The sequence below is a fragment of the Sander vitreus genome, chromosome 15 (genome assembly GCF_031162955.1).
Source record: "Sander vitreus isolate 19-12246 chromosome 15, sanVit1, whole genome shotgun sequence".
NCBI lineage: Eukaryota > Metazoa > Chordata > Actinopteri > Perciformes > Percidae > Sander > Sander vitreus.
The window spans coordinates 437,777-459,054 of NC_135869.1; the positions used below are offsets into that span (position 1 = coordinate 437,777).

General features: G+C 42.0%; 1 protein-coding gene across 1 annotated transcript in view; it reads right to left on the reverse strand.

Moving 5' to 3' along the window:
• Nucleotides 1–19,405, reverse strand: part of LOC144530308 (keratin, type I cytoskeletal 13-like) — a 32,262-nt gene extending 12,857 nt beyond the window's left edge. Inside the window, exons 1-3 of the mRNA XM_078269818.1 lie at nt 19,307–19,405; nt 8,794–8,811; nt 4,682–4,799 (exon numbers count right to left, since the gene is read on the reverse strand). The gene's annotated coding sequence lies outside the window, so the exon portion shown is untranslated. The remainder of the gene's footprint in view (nt 1–4,681; nt 4,800–8,793; nt 8,812–19,306) is intronic.
• Nucleotides 19,406–21,278: the final 1,873 nt, after the last annotated feature.

Consider the following 21,278-nt stretch of genomic DNA (forward strand, 5'->3'; position numbering starts at 1 on the left):
CCTAAAACCGAAAACCAAATGTCTTCTTATTTTACAGTCCTACAACACTTTACACATGTAATTGGTGGGATTTTCCTCTGTGAAGTGCTAATATACCAAAAAGGTATCAATTCCTTATAAGCACTAAAATGTAAATGTACTTGACTTCATGTTATTTCATCTGTTACTGTTTTTACTTCTGTTACACGGGTAGAGAACTAATACAATATTAGTTAACCTAGGATGTTTACACATAACTATCTACCATATTGGTTTATAAGGCTAGAATAAAAAGAAAATATAATTAATTTCTCTGCATATACCCAAATCAGTCAACATGGAGAATCACATCAAAACATGCTCCATTACTGAGAATACAGCTGTTAGAAGGTAATATAGGAAGTCAACACTGTAACAATGGCAGCTAACAAAAAACTATCCCCCATATTGGTTTATAAGGTTAGCAGAAAAGAAAGTAATCATGTGCTATCATAAAATACTGAAGAATGTGCCCTGGAAAAGGGTTACTGCGCTGAGTTTAAACATAAGGGAAGAACTGGTCTATACCAGACTTAGATTACGTCACACACGACAACAGCTTACAAAATAATTGCATATTGAATCGCAATCGCAATATTTTTTGAGATCACAATTAGATTATTTTCAAAAATCGTTCAGCCCCAGCCCTAAGGGAGAAACCAAAATACAACATTAGCTAACCTAAGATGTTTACAGTTAACAGCAATGATGCTAGCGGAATTGAGAAGTAGGCCAAACGGGGCTGTCACAACTAATTTAGTGATTTAAAAGCACCCTGTTTCTAGCATATTGGCCCCGTTACTGTGAATACATCTGTTAGATGGTAATATAGGAAGTTGACACTATAAAAAGGACCACCTTATGGGCACTAACATTAACTTTAGGTGGGTAAAGCTCCCAGCTAAGCTGCTATTGACCCTTTGCAAACACGTCACACGACCACGTGACGACGCCATGATGGACGGCGGAAGCACAGGCTAAACAGTAAGGGGACGGCGGAAAGTTTCATAGTTTCAATCAGTTTGAAATACATAACACTAAATAAACTGTATTTATGGCTTTATATGGCTTCTTCTATTGAAAAACAAATTTGTCAGTGCCATTATCGGTCGAGGTAGGGCATCTGGTGAGTGCTCACAAGAGCGGTATTTGGAGAGATTGGAGATAGCAGGATTGCATATCGGCCCTTAGTCGTTCTCCTCCATTTTCACAGACCTCATTAAATCACCGAGTCTGCTCGACTTCAGTCCACACGATACGTACCACTATGTGAGCAGCAGGTATCCGCATATACTGGTGCTGATCTCAAAGCTTTTAAAAGTCTGGATGCTTCAGTTCTTTGTAGCAGGCTGGGTTACAGGTGCGCAATGCTACGCTAACGGCGGAGAGAGTACCTCATAATGGCAAAGATAAGACATCAATCTAGGGTTTTATTTTGTATTAATATCTATTCTTTACTTAAGTAAAGATTTATATAACATAATTATTATAAATAATTTATATGCCCTATGTTTTTTAGAGGGACATGATCGGGTCATGGCTACCCACATACCGTTGTTCACTGGGTGTGCCAATGCAACTTCTAGCTAATAGACACCTGAACACATCAGCTCTGGGAAGTGCAGTCATTAATTATCTATCACACGTTAATCCATGCAGTAAATCACGGTGTATATGATAAGTAGTAACCACACATAATTGTAACATCTAGCCATCTTCTTATCTGTGATTATATTCGCTGTGTAGCCTATGTTTTAAATTTGACCCGGTGAATATTACGACGTGATGGGCAGCAGCTAGCAAGCAGTCCAAAGCTAGCTGCAGCTAGCTCAGTCAGCTAGCCGGTAGGGAGCTCTGCAGACCCGCATTTTCAACTTCGTTTTGAAGCTACTTTCAGTGCCATGTCATCTTTAATTTAACCGATATCTTTTTGTATGCGTGTTAAGTTAAATGATCAGAGGAACGGCTTTCTTTTTTTGGATATGTGGCTAGGTCAGTGAATAACCGGCGTTAGCTAGTTATGTGGAGTCATCATCGGGTTGGACCTGTTAGCAGGACAGCTGGTTAGCACAGCAGCTAGCTGGTTGAGGATAATGTTATTTATCGCTCATTTTAAAACAGAAAGGCAATACATACACATGCCCTGTGTTGGTGAGGATTACTCTGCAGATTGTGACCGAAAATGTGCCGAGTTTAGCTTGGAGAGAGGCGAGAGACGAGAGAGCACTATGCGGGAGGTGGGCGCTACCCGTTAGATCTGGTGGTACATCTGGCGTTAGATGTGCCGCTACATTGGAGTTTAACCCAGTGGACGAGAGGTCACCTCCCTACGCCTGCGAGGTTGTGAGGGGGGAGAAAACTCTGACTGTTTGTGCATATGCACAAAACAAGAGTTCAGTATTCGGCCTTCTTGGAGACCTTGAGTGGAGTCCTGCATGGGCCTCCAATCGGGGACTCCATAGTTCTGCTGGGGGGACTTCAACGCGCACGTGGGCAATGATGGAGACACATGGAGCGTGATTGGGAGGAACGGCCTCCCTGATCTAAACCAGAGTGTGTTGTTGGACTTCTGTGCTAGTCATGGATTGTCTATAACGAACACCATGTTCGAACTATAGGGATGCTCATAAGTGTACTTCGTACCAGAGCACCCTAGGCCCAAAGGTCAATGATCGATTTTATAATCGTTTCATCTGATCTGAGGCCGTATGTTTTGGACACTAGGGTGAAGAGAGGGGCGGAGCTGTCAACCGATCACCATCTGGTGGTGAGTTGGGTCAGGGGTTGGGGAAGACTCTGGACAGACCTGGTAAGCCCAAACGGGTAGTGCGGGTAAGTGGGAACGTCTGGAGGAGGCCCCTGTCCGACAGACTTTCAACTCACACCTCCGGTGGAGCTTTTCGTGCATCCCTGTGGAGGCTGGGGGCATTGAACCCGAGTGGACAGTGTTCAAAGTTTCCATTGCTGAAGCTGCGGTGAGGAGCTGTGGTCTTGGGGTCTTAGGTGCCTCAAGGGGCGGTAACCCACGAACACTGTGGTGGACACTGGTGGTCAGGGAAGCCTTCCGACTGAAGAAGGAGTCTTTCAGGGATATGTTATCCCAGAGCGACTCCGGGAGGCAGTTGCAAGGTACCGAAGGGCCCGAAGGGCTGCAGCCTCTGCCGTGAAAGAGGTAAAAGCAGCGGGTGTGGGAGAAGTTCGGAGAAGACATGGAGAAGGACTTTCGGTCGGCACCAAGGTGCTTCTGGAAAACCGTTCGCCACCTCAGGAGGGGGGAGCGAGGAACCATCCAAGCTGTGTACAGTAAGGATGGGATGCTGTTGACCTCAACTGAGGGAGGTAATAGGGGCGGTGGAAGGAGCACTTTGAGGAACTCCTAAATCCGACTAATACGCCCTTCTATGGTAGAGGCAGAGCTGGAGGATGATGGGGGGATTGTCGTCAATTTCCCTGGTGGAGGTTGCTGAGGTAGTTAAACAACTCCACAGTGGCAAAGCCCCAGGAATTGATGAGATCCGTCCAGAAATGCTTAAAGCTCTGGGTGTGGAGGGGTTGTCTTGGTTGACACGCCTCTTCAACATTGCGTGGAAGTCTGGGGACGGTGCCTAAGGAGTGGCAGACCGGGGTGGTGGTTCCCCCTTTTTTAAAAAAGGGGGACCAGAGGGTGTGTGCCAATTACAGGGGTATCACACTTCTCAGTCTCCCCGGTAAAGTCTACTCCAAGGTGCTGGAAAGGAGGGTTCGGTCGATAGTCGAACCTCAGGTTGAAGAGGAACAATGCGGATTCCGTCCTGGTCGTGGAACAACGGACCAGATCTTTACTCTCGCAAGGAGCCTGGGAGTATGCCCAATCGGTCTACATGTGTTTTGTGGATCTGGAGAAGGCGTATGACCGGGTGCCCCGGGAGATACTGTGGGAGGTGCTGCGGTAGTACGGGATGAGGGGGTCCCTTCTCAGGGCCATCAAATCTCTGTACGACCAAAGTGAGAGCTGTGTCCGGGTTCTTGGCAGTAAGTCAGACTCGTTTCAGGTGAGAGTTGGCCTCCGCGAGGGCTGCGCTTTATCACCAATCCTGTTTGTAGTATTTATGGACAGGATATCGAGGCGTAGTCGGCGTTCATAATTTGTGCGAGTGGAGCGTGACGTCACGTGCAAAGGGTCAATAACTTGCGACGCAGTTAGGAAACCAGAACAAGCTAACTACTGATAACATAAGCACTCTGGTTCCCCAGATAGCAAACAGTCATTGAAACTATGTTAAATCAACATTCCGTTGTCAACATTAAGTCATTGAATCAACATTGAACTCTGATGTTGATTCAACATCATTTTGCACCCTGTTTCAATGGTATTTCAATTATCAGGAATATTGAAACAATGTTGAAATTTCAACTTAACTATGGATCAACGTGATTTCAATGGAATTTCAATCGTTATTAAGCCATTGAAATGATTGCTAGGCATATGAAAATGTAATTCCCTAAATTAAATGAATATTCTGCTTTAGCTACAGGACGTTAAAACGTGATGGAACATTTGAAAGCTTGTGTGCCTATAGCCTAGCATAAAACACTGACCACATCACACTATTTAAGGTAAAAACTAATTTATTTTATTTGGTATTGTCATCTTTAGCCTATTTAGAGTTTGAGGTCCTCTCACGTGGTTTGTCGTCCAGTCCCTCCTGCCCGGTCTGGCGCATAACGCAGCCACTTTTGCACAGCCTGGGCAAAAGTGAACTGGGTGACGGCGGCTGTCCCCATCTGCTGTGTAAGAGCATCTAAAACAGAAAATACAAGCAAAATAATTAGACAGAATACCCACATATACACACTTGGAAACCAATCCAGTAGCCTAGGAGTTTTCAATGATCGGATAAGGCAATTTTTCCAGTGTATGCTAGCCTGTCATCAAGCACTTTCAAAGCACTTTTCAAAATTGCCCAAGAATATGTGCATGGGTTTATTTGAATTAAAGGGAGGCAAAAAGATCAGCTTGCAGTGACATCTTTCGTAAGGAAAATGTCCATGTTGCTTTTTTTTTTTTTTTTCTGGCCTGGGGGTGGGGGGGATAATGTCACGGTGACGCATGTAGACTAACAATGAAGCCTGGACTACTGACACTCGTAACAGCAACACACACACGGGCTACCTGCTGCCCCCGGCTGTGCCACCCAGTCAGTAGGCTAAACTTTGTTTCGGACGGCCTAGCAAGATAGCAACACAGAACGCCGTTGCCATTATACCGACAGCTGACGTGACAGTTGATCCCGGTCGACAGCTGACATTACTTCACGGTTGACACACATCTGGCTGCCAACCAAAAAACCCAGGTAGGTTACCGTTAATATATACTGTTAATGTTGCTAACGTTACTTGGGCTGTAGACCAGTTATGTGGTCTAGTTCCCAAAATTTCTAAAAATAAATAATAATAATAATAATAATAATAATAATAAAAACCCAGATGGTTCACAAAAACTTGACTCGATTTCACAAAAAAGCAGAGGCACCTAAGTTACCATAGAGATTGTATTCTGTGTAGCTAGCCTGGTCCTGAACAGGTTAACACGTGGTCCTGACCAGGCTAACAGCCAGGATTTATTAATCCTGGAGCCTTTTCTGTTCACTCAGCAGCCTGCACCTTAAATTATTTTTGTTAAATGTTCCATCCATCCATCTTCGTCCGCTTATCCGGTATCGGGTCGCGGGGGTAGCAGCTCCAGCAGGGGACCCCAAACTTCCCTTTCCCGAGCCACATTAACCAGCTCCGACTGGGGGATCCCGAGGCGTTCCCAGGCCAGGTTGGAGATATAATCCCTCCACCTAGTCCTGGGTCTTCCCCGGGGCCTCCTCCCAGCTGGACGTGCCTGGAACACCTCCCTAGGGAGGCGCCCAGGGGGCATCCTTACCAGATGCCCGAACCACCTCAACTGGCTCCTTTCGACGCGAAGGAGCAGCGGCTCTACGCCGAGCTCCTCACGGATAACTGAGCTTCTCACCCTATCTCTAAGGGAGACGCCAGCTACCCTCCTGAGGAAACCCATCTCGGCCGCTTGTTGTATGTTGATAATTTTTTTTGTATTCTTTAACGACTGTAATTTGGGAGGATTGTACAATTTTAAGAACATATCCTAATTGTACAATCCTCCCAAATTACAGTTTTAACTACATAGTGTAGACTATAGTGTAGACTTTGTAGACATGTAAAAACAGGGAGAGGACACCTCAATGGTTTTTGACCTTTGATTTTGCTGGGGGGAAATAACTGATGAATATCACTCTGTTACATTCATGTTTACAATGTGCATGAAATTTATCACTTAATTATCTTTATAGTTTCTAGATTTTAGAGTCCAATTTCTTTAGTGTCTTTCTTTAGTTATCCTGGATTTATAAATTCTGCTTTTGTGAAACCGCTCCCAGGTAGGTAACATGCTCCAATTCCTGTTTGCTGAGAGGAATTGGAGCACGTTGCCTACATGACCATTATAGTGGCAGCTGTTAACATAACGCTGACCTAGCGCTGGGTGGTATATGGTATTATGAGAACTCATAACCTTATATACATAACTTTATACAGATATATTTTAGAAAGATATGTATTTTGAGACAATCGCAGCCATTCAGGTCTAAAGTGAATGTAGGCTAGGCTAAAGTAGGCTTTGATTTGGACATTTTAATTGGTATGAATGATAGGAATGGCGATGAACTGTGTTTTGTCAGGGTAAAGTATGTACTTTTTACCAATGTGCTGAAGCCTCGTCACACTGACATTCTTGCTCAACCCCCAAACTGTATATACCCCAATGTTTGTAGATGGAAAGGGATACTGGCCATAGGACTCTTTCTTGGTAAACGTTCGAAAAATGATGTAAGTCTCCTGAACTACCCTGACAATGTTTTCAACAACGGCAATGTCATCTACAATTTGAAAACAGTTATCCCCAGACCTAGATGATAACGTGTACTTTTCCGTAACAAGCTCACGGTACTGGTCTCCATAACTTAATGAAGAAATCAACAGACCATCATAATGAGGATGCATGAATTTTTGTCCTTTCTTCACAGTGTCTGAGGTCGGTGCAGGTGATTCTGAAAGCCTTTTTACTACTTGCTGTAAAGGCAAGTGAGGCTTGCGCAATAGGCGCTTCAGTTGCGTTAAATAATTCTCATACGGAAATGCAGATATGTTGTCCAAGGGACCAAACAGACGGTATTCTGACGCCAAGTGTGTCAGCTGATGGACATTGTAGGTAATTTCATCTTTCCCATATAGCTGCCCAAAGTGAGTTACGAATGAAGTCAACAACCCCTGAGCGCAATCAATCATTTCCTCTGGCCATGCATCTGCTGTTGTCTCCAACAGCAGATGCATGGCCACAGAAAGTAACATAAAGTTTTCGTAAATTTCAAGCGCAATGGTATTTTTCAGGACTAATTGGCCAGCATAAAGCATGAAATATCGAAGCTCTGTAGCCTTCCACCGATCTATTTCAGAGAGGTGCCTGGGTTTCCGGCTGAACTCAGGAGTGTAAGGTCTTAGTCCCTTCAATTTAATGGAAATCTCTTCAATTGATTTACTGGACAACCTAGTTGCCAGTGATTTGCCCCTCATCCAAATATATAGCAACTTCCTGGTTACCCCAAGACAGCATAAATGCATGTAATCTAATGGGAACATTGTCACCATTTTGACCAGACTAGCTAGCGGAGACAGAGTTTGTTTTAAGTGGTGTTCATCATCAGTCATAGAGTTGAAGTCTGTGTCTGTCCTCAATCTAACATTGCTTTCCGGATATGTCATCTTGTTGTGCCATTCACCCACTTGAAAACACTTGTCGCAGCCTGAATAACCGTTTTATATAACCGGCTTTTTACATTTTTAATAAAAGCTTGTGCTGGGGCATCGCATATAAACGAGCACACTTCTGCTATTATCTGCCGCCCATTGTGAGCAATGCCATTTTTTAGAATGCCACTAAGGTCCTCAATAAATGGGCCCAAGAACTCAAAGACACTCTTTGGTTTGGTAAAGCCACAGAAGAGGCCGACAAGGAATGGTGATCTGCTGTAATCTGCATTAATGGTAGCCAGAATGGGCCAGAACTGAGTTCTGCTGCTTCGGAATAGGGGTAAACCATCTATACTGAACTGCAGCTTAATTGTGGTCAAATTAGCTGGCAGTTTCAAAGATTTAAGTTTTGACATTAACCCTGTGGCTAGGCCAAAGTGATAATATTCCCCTCCCTCCATTTTCGTAGTTTTTATTTCACCTTGCGTCTTGAGAATTGTCCGAGCATCTCTTGGCAATTCTGGGTGAAACACTCGCAAAATGCTCAAGAGTGCAGTCATTGCGGCTAGTGAGACAGAAAAGGAAGAGGCCCAAAATCTTAGACTCGTCACTAACTGTGATGTTGGAGCTTCAGCATCAGAATCATCTGATTCTGAATCAACAGGCCTAGCTGATGGACAGTCATGAACAGTGTTGAATGACAGGAGTCTCACTGAATGCTGACTTCTGCTCATGTTCCCCTATACCTGGTTGGTCCACAACTGAGCTAGAGACTGAAACACCGGACTCCAATGCTACACTTGGGCATTCAACACGTTCCAGTTTTGCGACAGAGTTGCCTTGCATGTCGGGATCAGTATAAGTTTTCTCAAATTGCTGCAGGATTTCTGACTCTGTGGCCCTAAGCATTGATTTAATTTCACGCGCAAGTGGTGCAAGTGTTTGCAGAAATGAAATTTAAAAAAAAATAGTTTTGCTTACTTGGTGTGCAATAGTGATCTGTAAGAGAACAGAAAGGACAAAAGTCAGTGTTAACAAACAGCAATTTAATACACAATCACACAGTGTGATTGTACTTTATACATATGTACTCAGGTAACCAAAATGTTTCCCCTTAGGCCTATATTCCCCAATATTTGTATCTGCTGTATCATGTATCATTACTTGGTTAAGAAAGCCGGACACACATTTATATATTTTCTTTATTATATTTAGATTGTGGTACAAAAATCATATGTAAATGATCCACGTTATTAAGTAGTAAAATAGAAGTCAAAATGGAAAACCGCTCCCTATGAATTTTCTTGGTATGTCGCCTACATATCTAAGAAATAATATTAAAAGTCATTGCGTGAGTTTCGTGGGGACCAACTTTATTTTTCAGAATTAAAGCATTCTTTTGGAAAATGCACCCACTGAACTTGTGAAAAGGTATTTTTCATTGCATGGCACTAAACAAATTATTTGGAACTGCTGCCACAGGCTTGAACTAAAGTTATGGTAACACTTTACGGGAAGGGTACATGAATTATGAATTATGAATGAATGCATGAATTAATGATTTGTGCATTACTTCATTCCTTTATATCTTATGAATCATCAGGAATTGACATGAGTTCAATAACCTGTTTTTCCTTACATCACTTTTATTTGGAATGGTTTCGTATAGGGGTGCAACAGAAGACAAAACTCACAGTTGGATCGGATCACGGTTATGAGTCACAAAAAAAGGGGGGAATTTAAATGATTTAAAAATGTAGGCCTAATAACAATCACTTTTGACAATAACTTCTTTCACATTTAAATTACTGTTAAATGACAAAAACAGATGAGAAAAGGGTATTTTACAATAACTGTGAATGCACCACGAGTTTTACCAGTTTTAAGCAGGGGCGTAGGAATGAGTTTAACATTGGGGGGGACACATATCGGAAACCTGACAGATCCGTTAATGGTTTGAACAGAAATATGTCATAAATTAACTACACTGCAAAACATTCACCAACATACTTTATTCTACTAAAAAGATACATTTGTAAAGATAAAGGAAAACACATTTTGAATGGCAGTAATTAACTGATAAATATCAAATCAATTCTTTAATTGCAGGCCTAATCATCCAGTTTTGTAGATTAATAAATAACATATTGATCAACATTTGAATTCAAATTTTCTGAATACATTTTCTTTTCTTAGTTGTATCTTATGCCTCAATGAACAGACACAGATACATGCAAAGGTTAAGGTGAAAGGCAAAAACAGCATCAAGAATTTTAACATACAGGTGGGTGGTTGACGTGAACTCAAATCCAAAGTGGAAAAAAATATATTTCTAAAATGTATGTCAAATGACATATAATTATATTGCTTAATATGTGAATAACTCAAAACTGAATGTGTCCCTTTCTAATTCCTTATTTGTTTTGCATTTTATTAACGTTTTTGTGTGGTAGTCCCAAATATTGTCCACCGGTGTGACATTTTTAATGTTAATATTTAATTCAGAGATTATGTGACAGATAAGACAAATATGCACAATACTTATCAATTTGTCCTATTTATATTCCCACATCAAAAGTAACCAATAAAAATTCACAATCATGTTATTATCCTACTATAAGATGTACACATAGGGACTTTACCCAAACATCTGGATTATATTCATTATAATTAGTATAAAACCTAATGAAGCTTCATTCCATCCTTATATGTGCATAGTGATGATATCATTATTAAACTATTCAACACTTTTTTACATTAATATGTGCAGTAAAATGCCTTTTCCACGTATAATTCAGTTTGTCACACCACAGGACATTCCGTTACACCATTGGACAACAAAAAGTACCGGTAAGCCCTTGTTTTGTACAAAGTTACATTTATTATTTCTTGTTCAAATTAATTTAAAAATTCATTAAAAGAAAGTTACAACTTCAAGTTCAAATTTTTTTGTACAATAAAGTAAGAAGAAAGAAGAAGAAATCAACATTCCCATAAAAAAGACTTGGGAGCCATTGTAACATTTAGCAACATAACATGAACATGTAAACAAAATTGACCTGGCTTATTACTTTTCTTGTTCAAATTTAATCGAATAGCCATAGGGCCAAATTCATTAAACAACCCATTAATAAAACAGCAAAACATCCTGTGGTTCTTAAAAATAATTCATAGTAAATTGATTCTTTTCTTCATGAACTCTGCTGTAAAACAGAGTACACCATGAAATACAAATAAAATAAAAAAAGCAGTAGTGTTTGAGAGTGTTTAAGGACTCATCCTCCTCCTTTCACACCTCATTGAACAGCAGCCAGTCATATTTGGTGAGCTGGGCTGCACGCTGGTAGGGCTCGGGCTCAGAGATGACACTGACAAGTTGGTCCTTACTGTACATAATGCAGTCTCGCCTAGCAGGCCACTTGAATATGTTTTTACCACCAATTTGCACCATGCAATTGACCTCAATGTGCTCAGTATTTAATTGTGTGATCTGGCCAACAAATGGCTTCTTGTCATAGCAGACAATGACGAATTTCCCTACAGTGTACTTGTTGTCAAGCTCTTCGTCCTCTTCCTCTCCACTACTGGGACTCTCAGGCTGGGTCTCTTGGACTTCACAAGCAAGCGGTTCCTCTGAATCTTTTGACCGATTGTCTGGCCTCATCTTGCTTGGAGAGAAGCAGTCGCACATCTCTGGGTAGCGGCAGAAACAGCTGAGAGCCCTATAGAAGATCTCTCCTGCAGAGAAGGAAAGTATTTGGTGCGTGTTTAAAATGCCAGGTACTTTCGGGACAGACGGTGGCAACATCTCGTGGAACACCTGGATATCTGCCTCGTCGATCCATTTGAATTTTATGTTTGGGACCTTTTTTCGGGCTAGGAACTCATAGAAGTCCTTAGGGCTTTGTATGTCTTGCCCACCATGGATATGGTTGTCTGCCATGCGTTTCACTGATCCGCCAACTCCATCGGGTGCACCTTTCCCATGGGCTCTCTCTGAGTAATTCCAGGTGATTCGCTTCAGCCTCCATGTGTAGGGTACACTGCTCAAAAGGTAACAGTTTGCCTTGTTTCTGTATTGGGTGACTGGGCCATCACTCAACACATGAAGCATGTAAATCTTGTGGCCAGAGTTTGCTATAATTTCCTGTACCACTGGTTTGAGATGGGCCCACACAGCATGTTCGTTGTGGCTGACAGAGTCAGAGATTGTGGCATAGGATTGTGAGCCTGTGGATGTGTAAGCCACTGCTGTATGGATGGATGCCTGCTGCCGGTTTCCTCCAAAATGAAATGACTGAATTTCTGTGTTCAGTTTGCAGGCATAATTTTCTGAAAAGTCCACATGCAGAACCATTTCGTTGTCTTTTAGATTTTCTTTAAGATGCCTGAATTTCTGGGCCTGGTGAAGCCAGTTGAATTGATGGATGGCAATACCCTCCAACTCTTTGTTGAACTCCTCAACCAGTTTTCCCACTGTACCATTTTCAGTTTTCTTCACCCAGTTTTTGTATGTTATGTCTCCTACCACCACATCTTCCTTTGCCCAGTGTTCCCATCTAGCCCGATCATCTGGATTATATATGGCAATCTGGACTTCATCATAGCAGCACTCAGTGCATGTGCGCTCCATGCATTTCATGTTGTCCATATTACAGGTTATGCTGGAGAGAAGATATGATAAGCTTTTTGAAGGTAGGATACCACGCTGTGACAAGGTATCAATAAGGAGACGCATGTTCTCATGTTGGTAGCAGGCGCATGTATTACGATCATTTGCCTTGGCTTCTGTAATATAAAATGGCTGTAAGACATTCTATGTTTTAGTTCAGCTGTCTGGGAGTATTCCTTGTGCAAGTCCACCAAGACTTCACAAGTACTCTCCTTTGCATTTTTTCTTTCCTCCCAACAGTGTCCTTTTTCCCCGGAAGAAGCCTGCTGCTCTCGTCTCTCAATAGGAAGGACACCACTTGTTTCTTCCTTTCTTGAGCAGTGTTTTGCTTGTGTGTTTGTGTGTGCATTTTTATCCACATTCCGTCTTTGCACAAGGCGTTGATTCTTTCGTCTAAACCTATCCGCTCTTCTTTTTTCAACTTCAAGTTGCTTCATTAACTTCTCATTTTGCATTCTTAGCTTCCTTAGTTCTTTGTTCACAGACCTTTTTCGTACTCTTTTGGGTGTACTTTGGTCTCTTGTGGACATCTCTTTAGGTGACTGTGTTGGTGTGCTACACAAAACGGGCACTGCCACTGGGGCCTCATTAATCTCTTCATGATTGAATGGCTGATCATGATCCTGAGGTGACTGTGGCGTTAGATCAAGGACAGCCTTAGTGGCTTTTTCCCTTGCCCTACATCTCCTCTTGGACTCTCTCCATTTTTCTTGTAGCTTCTTCCTTGTTGCTGGCAACACAAACTTCACACTGAGCTGAACAATTTTCCCACATGCTTTCTTCTCCTGATATCTGTGGGGAAAATTATGAAACCAACCATGACTATTGTGATACAATGAAGCATTAATCATGTCATGAAACGTTTCAATTCTTATGCTAAAATAACTTTTGGTAGCTTGTCAAATTTACTTTCTGCATCTCTCTCTCAGGATGTTCTCTCTCCTCTGAGGATCTTTATTCAGCCTCTCCCTATACTTCCTGGTCCTTTCCTTGCTTGTCATCTCAGCCTCTCACGTTCAACGTGGATCTGAAACTAGCCTTAACAAAACAGAGTAGGAAGGTTTGACTTGTGGTGTCCTTCAATTCTGAGAGTAAGAGAAAAAGGCAAAACTTGAAAAAAGAAAATGCAAACATCACTACTACAATTAGCTACTAAAGGTTGGGAGGGAAGTTAGGAAGGGGATAGGAAGCAGGGAGGTTGGGAGGCGGGAGGAAGTTAGGAGCGAGGGAGGTAAGAAAGGAGGGAAGTTGGAAGGGGGAGATTGATAGGGAGGGAGGTTGGGGTTTGAGATAGAGGGAGGTTGGGGGAGGTTAGGAGGTAGGGAGGTTAGGAGGGAGAGAGTGATGGTTTTGTACCTTTTGATAGAGCCTACGTCCACTGGTGTGACAGCCATTTCCACCAGTGTGACGCTGATTTCATGTCACACTATAGGACAGTGCTGTCACACCAGTGGACGTTTTCAAGATCAGGGCCAGTTTGTGGCCTAGCTATATGAGAGACATTCTTCAATCCTGACTAACAGTGTTAAGGTTTACATTATTTTCAATAGTCAATCAATATAAAAAGATGAAAATTTTCAGATCAATACTTAAATTACGTCACACCAAAGGACTGCATAATGGATCCCATTTCCAACAGTGCACAGAAATAGCAATATTAGGAAAATATTTGAGACAGAACTCACCTTGTGTGCAGTCCATGTGCTCCAGTGAGGTCTACTGTACTTCCTGGATGAAGAAGGGCCCCTCTCAGTAATAGGGTGCCCAAATTAATGCCCGTTTTATATCTACAGAATGGCGTCACACCAGGTGGACACCAGTTTTGCAGACAAAATGTAAAGTGTCATAATTATTCTAAATTGGGACCTTAAGACTTATAACCTTTAGTTTCATTAAGATAACACTACTATAACATCTATTCAAGTATTTTAATGTATTTAGACTTATTTTTCATTTAATTAAAGTAGTTTTAAGATAAGCAACGCTACCCCGGACAGTCACGCCAGTGGACAAATGTCATGTTTAAAACAAAATATTTACATATTTGAATTATAATGCTCATTAATTACAGATATATTAGTTCTAGAAGATTAAACTGTATATAAAAACAGATTTTAATGAAATATTATACATTTTTATTTATATTTGTCACCATGAACACAAAAATGGAGCGTCACGTCAACCACCCAGGTGCTGGTCATATAATTAGAATATCATGAAAAAGTTGATTTATTTCAGTAACTCCATTCAAAAAGTGAAATTTGTATATTATATTCATTCATCACACACAGAGTGATATATTTCAAATGTTCATTTCTTTTAATTGTGATGATTATAACTGACAACTAATGAAAACCCCAAATTCAGTATCTCAGAAAATTAGAATATTACTTAAGACCAATACAAAAAAAGGATTTTTAGAAATGTTGGCCAACTGAAAAGTATGAACATGAAAAATATGAGCATGTACAGCACTCAATACTTGGTTGGGGCTCCTTTTGCCTGAATTACTGCAGCAATGCGGCGTGGCATGGAGTCGATCAGTCTGTGGCACTGCTCAGGTGTTATGAGAGCCCAGGTTGCTCTGATAGTGGCCTTCAGCTCTTCTGCATTGCTGGGTCTGGCGTATCACATCATCCTCTTCACAATACCCCATAGATTTTCTATGGGGTTAAGGTCAGGCAAGTTTGCTGGCCAATTAAGAACAGGGATACCATGGTCCTTAAACCAGGTACTGGTAGCTTTGGCACTGTGTGCAGGTGCCAAGTCTTGTTGGAAAATGAAATCTGCATCTCCATAAAGTTGGTCAGCAGCAGGAAGCATGAAGTGCTCTAAAACTTCCTGGTAGACGGCTGCGTTGACCCTGGACCTCAGAAAACACAGTGGACCAACACCAGCAGATGACACGGCACCCCAAACCATCACTGACTGTGGAAACTTTACACTGGACTTCAAGCAACGTGGATTCTGTGCATCTCCTCTCTTCCTCCAGACTCTGGGACCTTGATTTCCAAAGGAAATGCAAAATGTACTTTCATCAGAGAACATAACTTTGGACCACTCAGCAGCAGTCCAGTCCTTTTTGTCTTTAGCCCAGGCGAGACGCTTCTGACGCTGTGTCTTGTTCAGGAGTGGCTTGACACAAGGAATGTGACAGCTGAAACCCAGGTCTTGCATATGTCTGTGTGTGGTGGTTCTTGAAGCACTGACTCCAGCTGCAGTCCACTCTTTGTGAATCCCCCCCACATTTCTGAATGGGTTTTGTTTCACCATCCTCTCCAGGGTGCAGTTATCCCTATTGCTTGTACACTTTTTCCTACCACATCTTCTCCTTCCCTTGGCCTCTCTATTAATGTGCTTGGACACAGAGCTCTGTGAACAGCCAGCCTCTTTAGCAATGACCTTTTGTGTCTTGCCCTCCTTGTCCAAGGTGTCAATGGTCGTCTTTTGGACAGCTGTCCAGTCAGCAGTCTTCCCCATGATTGTGTAGCCTCCAGAACTAGACTGAGGGACCATTTAAAGGCCTTTGCAGGTGTTTTGAGTTAATTAGCTGATTAGAGTGTGGCACCAGGTGTCTTCAATATTGAACCTTTTCACAATATTCAAATTTTCTGAGATACTGAATTTGGGGTTTTCATTAGTTGTCAGTTCTAATCATCAAAAGTAAAAGAAATAAACACTTGAAATATATCAGTCTGTGTGGAATGAATGTATACACTATACAAGTTTCACTTTTTGAATGGAATTACTGAAATAAATCAACTTTTTCATGATATTCTAATTATATGACCAGCACCTGTATAAACCAACTTGTTTTTACTCTTGAGTGTGATATCCTTCCACATTTCCACTAACTGGTGTGCGAAGGTAAAGGTAAACGAAAAAAGACCTTAGAATGGATGTAATGAACTGATAAATATCAATTCCTATGTAGTTTTCTGTCACAAATAAAAGTTGGCTAGCACTGTACAGTCCTGCATTCAATAATTTGCGTGCTGTGATTTTTTTTTCAGTGTCAAACGTGCCGTGGCACACAAAATGTTGAAAAACCCTGTCCTAGGTAAAAGAGCCAAAATGTTTTTTCCTCCTGTCATTTGCAGCCACAAATTGCTTGCAAATTGACTTCTTGTCCAGTAAGTAAAGTTTATCCTGATGGACATGACAAACAGCAACATGGTTAAGTCTGTTTTGAGTCATTGTGGAAGGGAGCCAAGTTTTGAGCCTGCGGAGGACACTAAAACTTTTCTCTGCCTCAGAGGATGAAACGGGGACTACCAAAAGCAACCTGACCAGGTTTCCACTTGCCCAAATAGTCTACGTACCTCTACAGGCAATCCACAAATGATCCCTGCAGCCTCTGCACTGTTGCTAAATGAGTAGTCCAGGCGAAACATAGAAATCTGCACTGAAAGTGACTCTGTTCAACTCTGGGTATTTCTTAATGACTGCAGCATCAATCTCTCCACTCAGAAGTGTCTCTTCCAACTTTTGCAAAGTCAGCAAGTCATCCTGGTTAAATAGCTCACTGAGCTGTGCATCTACAATATCCAGGACTTTAAAGAATTCCCCTCTGTAGTGGTCCTTGGCACTTTTAGGCTGATGTGCCTCCGCTCCTTCAATGAAGCGTTTTGGGGGTGGTCTGGTCTGTGGAGTGGTAACGGGCTTAACCCCTGAACCACAGCCGTCTCCTCTTCAAACAGACTTTTGAAACTTGCCTCATCTCTTTTGGCCTCGAGTGAGCTCCTAACAACGTTGACAGCAGCCCTCATGCCAGCAGTGGTTTCACTTCTCTTCTGAAAAGAGATGTTCAGGCATTCACGCTCACAAACCACTGGTGAGGCAAGGAGGAGACCCAAAACAGTTTGGCCTTTCCCAAACTGCCCTAGCAGGCCGTTAGCAGTAGATGCAGTATTTGAGGCACCACAAGCCGTCTCCTGCAACAGAACAGCTGTGATGGCTTTGCCCCGTGTTGTCCATCTCGTGGGACACGGGGGTTTTATTGCCGTGCATGATGGATTCTCTGCATGTGCTATTGCTGCATGGATCGCCTTAAACTTCCCTGTATGAGACAAAAGGGCTCCAAGCTGGTTGACCCAATCCAATGAGTCTCTGATGAGAACTGAGGCTAAGCAAGCTTTCTGTGTGATTAAATTAGTACAGTGGGCCCCACAATGAACATAAAGTGCTAGTGGCTGCTCTTGTTTTAGCAGTGCCTGTGCACCAGCATGCTTCCCAGCCATATTAGCTGCCCCGTCATAAGTTTGACCTCGTAAACCATGCCTTGGTAAGTTTAATCTCAGCAGCACATCTTTAACTACTCCAGCAAGGCTTTTTCCTGTTGTATCAGAAACAGAATACAAACCAATGAACTCTTCATGGGGCTTCAGGTCGTTGTCAACATAACGCAGGCAAATACTTTCTTGTTCTTGCCCGGAAATGTCTTGTGTTCCATCCATAATAACTGCATACTGAAGAACTGGTAGATCTCTGATTGTATCAGCTATTCCACTAACAATATTGTTGCTCTTTGTAGACAGAATTTCATTCTGGATCTGTGGACTGATGTAGTCTTTCTGGGACCTCTGCAACCATTTGGCTAAAAGGACATCATCCTCTGCCTTAAAGAAATGACTGTTTTCATCCTCATGTCCTCTCATGGCCTGTCCCTGTCGTGCCAAATATTTGATTGAACTCACAATGTTGTCTGCTTGTTGATTTGCCAAAGCAGTGGACAACTGTGCATTTACAGGACGATTTTCTTGTGCAGTCACAGAGACAGCATGGCGGTGTGTGTGTGTGACTACTTTCATGTGCTTTACATTTTTTCAATAGCTTTTTTCCAATTTTTGAATCCAGAAGTGATAAAGGCGGGCTCTGGTTTTACAGCAGATGGTGTGAGTTTGTCCTGGTAAGTTCTCATGCAATAAAAACACAAAACCCCCTTCTGCACTGCATCATAACGGAGCCAGGGAAAGTCCTTGTACCACCGCTCTTGGAAGGAGAGAGTTCTGTTCATTTTGGGTGTGGCTGATATGACTCTGTCCTCTGTCCCCTGACTTCAGTGTCTCTCAGCTGTCTGTCCCTGCTCTGAACACCCTAAAAGGAAAACCGTCACAATGTCACACAATGCGACGAGACTGCAGTTACTACAAGCACCCCAACCCTAACCCTTTAAGGTTAGGGGATTAAGGTATAGAAAAATACTGATGGGAAAGCTAGTGCAATATTAAAATCATGTTTGTTATATTATTGTTTAAGTTAAACCGTGTTCACTTCTTATCATGTTCAAACCTTCCTCTCATGATCAACAAACTAAAATCACCTCACCCTTCATATAACATCTACCTGCAGCTCTGCAGTGCTGGCTCTCCCTGCATCACCCTCACCAGTGATAGTTTCCAGCTGAACTTCATCTGATCTCTAATACGAAAGCAGTGGAGGTGGATAAGGTATAGAAAAATACTGACTGAATGTCATGAACAACCGAAAAAACACACAGACAGACTAACTCCTTTCTAGATGTGGGAGATGTGTAACGTTGCTCGTTTTCAAGTTACATGGGTTAAGTTAATTGTAAAAGAACATGATTTTTCTATCATCTTAAATACTGTTTTTAGTGTCAAATCGCTTTTGTCCATTGCATTACTGGAAAGTCCGCCATATTTTCGCCAGCCAACGTTGGCTAGTAACGTTAATAGTAACGTTTACCTAGCAAGAGTGTACTAGTTAGATGTTGAATCACAACATCAGCTTAACATCAACAAGTCTAACGTTAGACAGAAAATATAATTATCCTCCTGAACAAAATGATTACCAACTCACATTTCCTCTCTTTCTTTTCTTCCCCATGAGAAATAATCACTTAAACTGAGCTGCTGCTGTCTTTTCATCTTAACCTCTGACAACCTGTCGCCAGCTTCAGACTCCCGCTTCCCAAACAGTCTTTAGGCAGTTGAGGGGGCGGGCCGGTAACAAGACGCTGTGTTGCGCTTTCAAAATAAAAGCATGCGAGTTAAAGATTTCAAAATCAAATATTTTTCTCCTCCGCGGTATAATTTTTGGGTGGGACAAATGCGACTGTCTCCAATATTGGAGGGGACACGTCCCACCCGTCCGCCCCCAGTTCCTACGCCCTTGGTTTTAAGTAAACGCAACCTTATGCACGTCTGTACAAACATGCATAAGGTTGCGTGTTGTTTTTCCGACAACAGCTGTGACCAAGTGCTAGCTAGTTTGTGTCTTTTAGCTCATAGCTTTAGCGGCAGACTGTTGTACGTCCCGCTGTTGGAATCCTCTAGCTACAATACAGTCCCACTTTTACACCGTTTAGCTGTCAGCATTTTAACCGTTTAACCGGGACAATTTCATAGTTGTTGGTGTAAACCGGGACATTTTAGGGTCCCGACAGGCTTTTGTCGAGACTCGGGACAGGCAACTTCAAATCGGGAATGTCCCGGTCAAACCGGGACGTCTGGTCACCCTAAGGATTATTAATATTTTGGATTTGTATTACGATGACATGGTCAAATCGGCATTTCCAGTTTCAACTCGAGACAGTTCTGCATTGAATAAAGTAAAGGTATGTCAGGTTTTCTGTGTAATTCTGGCCCGCCACGGTCACATCTGCGGGTAGCACTAGCTAGGTGCTAGTGCTAGCCTTACTGCCTTTCATTTGATAGACTAGCTAGCCTAGCAGCTCAAATTCCAGATGACTGACGTTTCTTGGTGTTTTAATTTACTTTTGCACTGTTTATTGTTGTAAGGATTCATTTTGGATCCCAGTGAAATTGGATTTAGTCTGGCTGGCACAAACGTTGGCATTTGTATCAATCTCAGAAATTGTGGCTGTGACGATAGTGGCAGCTATAACGAAAAGTGGCCAGGTAGGCTGCACTGTTCACTGGCGGTAAGAATAAATAACGGCGCTGTGTTAATAGATTTCACGACATACATCCTCCCCTAATGTATCTGCCTACTTAGCAATTGGTATAATGGTACAGACATGTATTTCGAGCTAGCTATCACACAAATAGACTGGACTCTGAAGTTTTTGCTAACTCTTTGTAACCTGTTGGAAGCAAACAATGCAGATTTTGACATTGGTTTAACAAAATCTATTTCAATGACTGCAGTACTAGCTACGTGGGTTACTACGCTACACTAACCATCATATTAATGACTAACAGTATTTGATTTGGTAGAAGTCATTCATATCGAACATTACATAAGCAAGCTTACCTTTGTATGGGTCCCAAGGGTCTAGAAATGATTGTGTCCATTGGTCTACCACCCGATGATCTCCCGGTCAACCAAAAATCTATATATCAATGCATTTTCAATCATATTTCCTGGTCAACTATATGTCGATGGCTTTTCAACAACAGGTCGTTTCCCGGTCAACTCTAAATCAATGACTTTTCAACACATTGGCAATATCGCCCGGTAAACCAAATATCAATGCTTAATCAATCATAAAGATAACTATAGATCAATGTTGTTCCAATGTTGTTGCCATCAACATTAATAACGTCAGATTTCATCGATATGGTAATGGTGATTCAACATTTATTTTGCATTGAAAATTTCAATATTAACCATAATGATGATTCAGATGGAAAATCAATATTTATTCAATGTTGGCTTGCTGTCTGTGTCAGTGGATGTCAATCTTATTGTTTTAGTGAAGTAAATTGGACAATGGACGGCTAACAAGCTAGTTAGTTAGCGATCTAACATGCTAGTTAGAAATGACTGACAGAACGTGAGGTGACAGGTCAGTCAGAACGCACTTGTC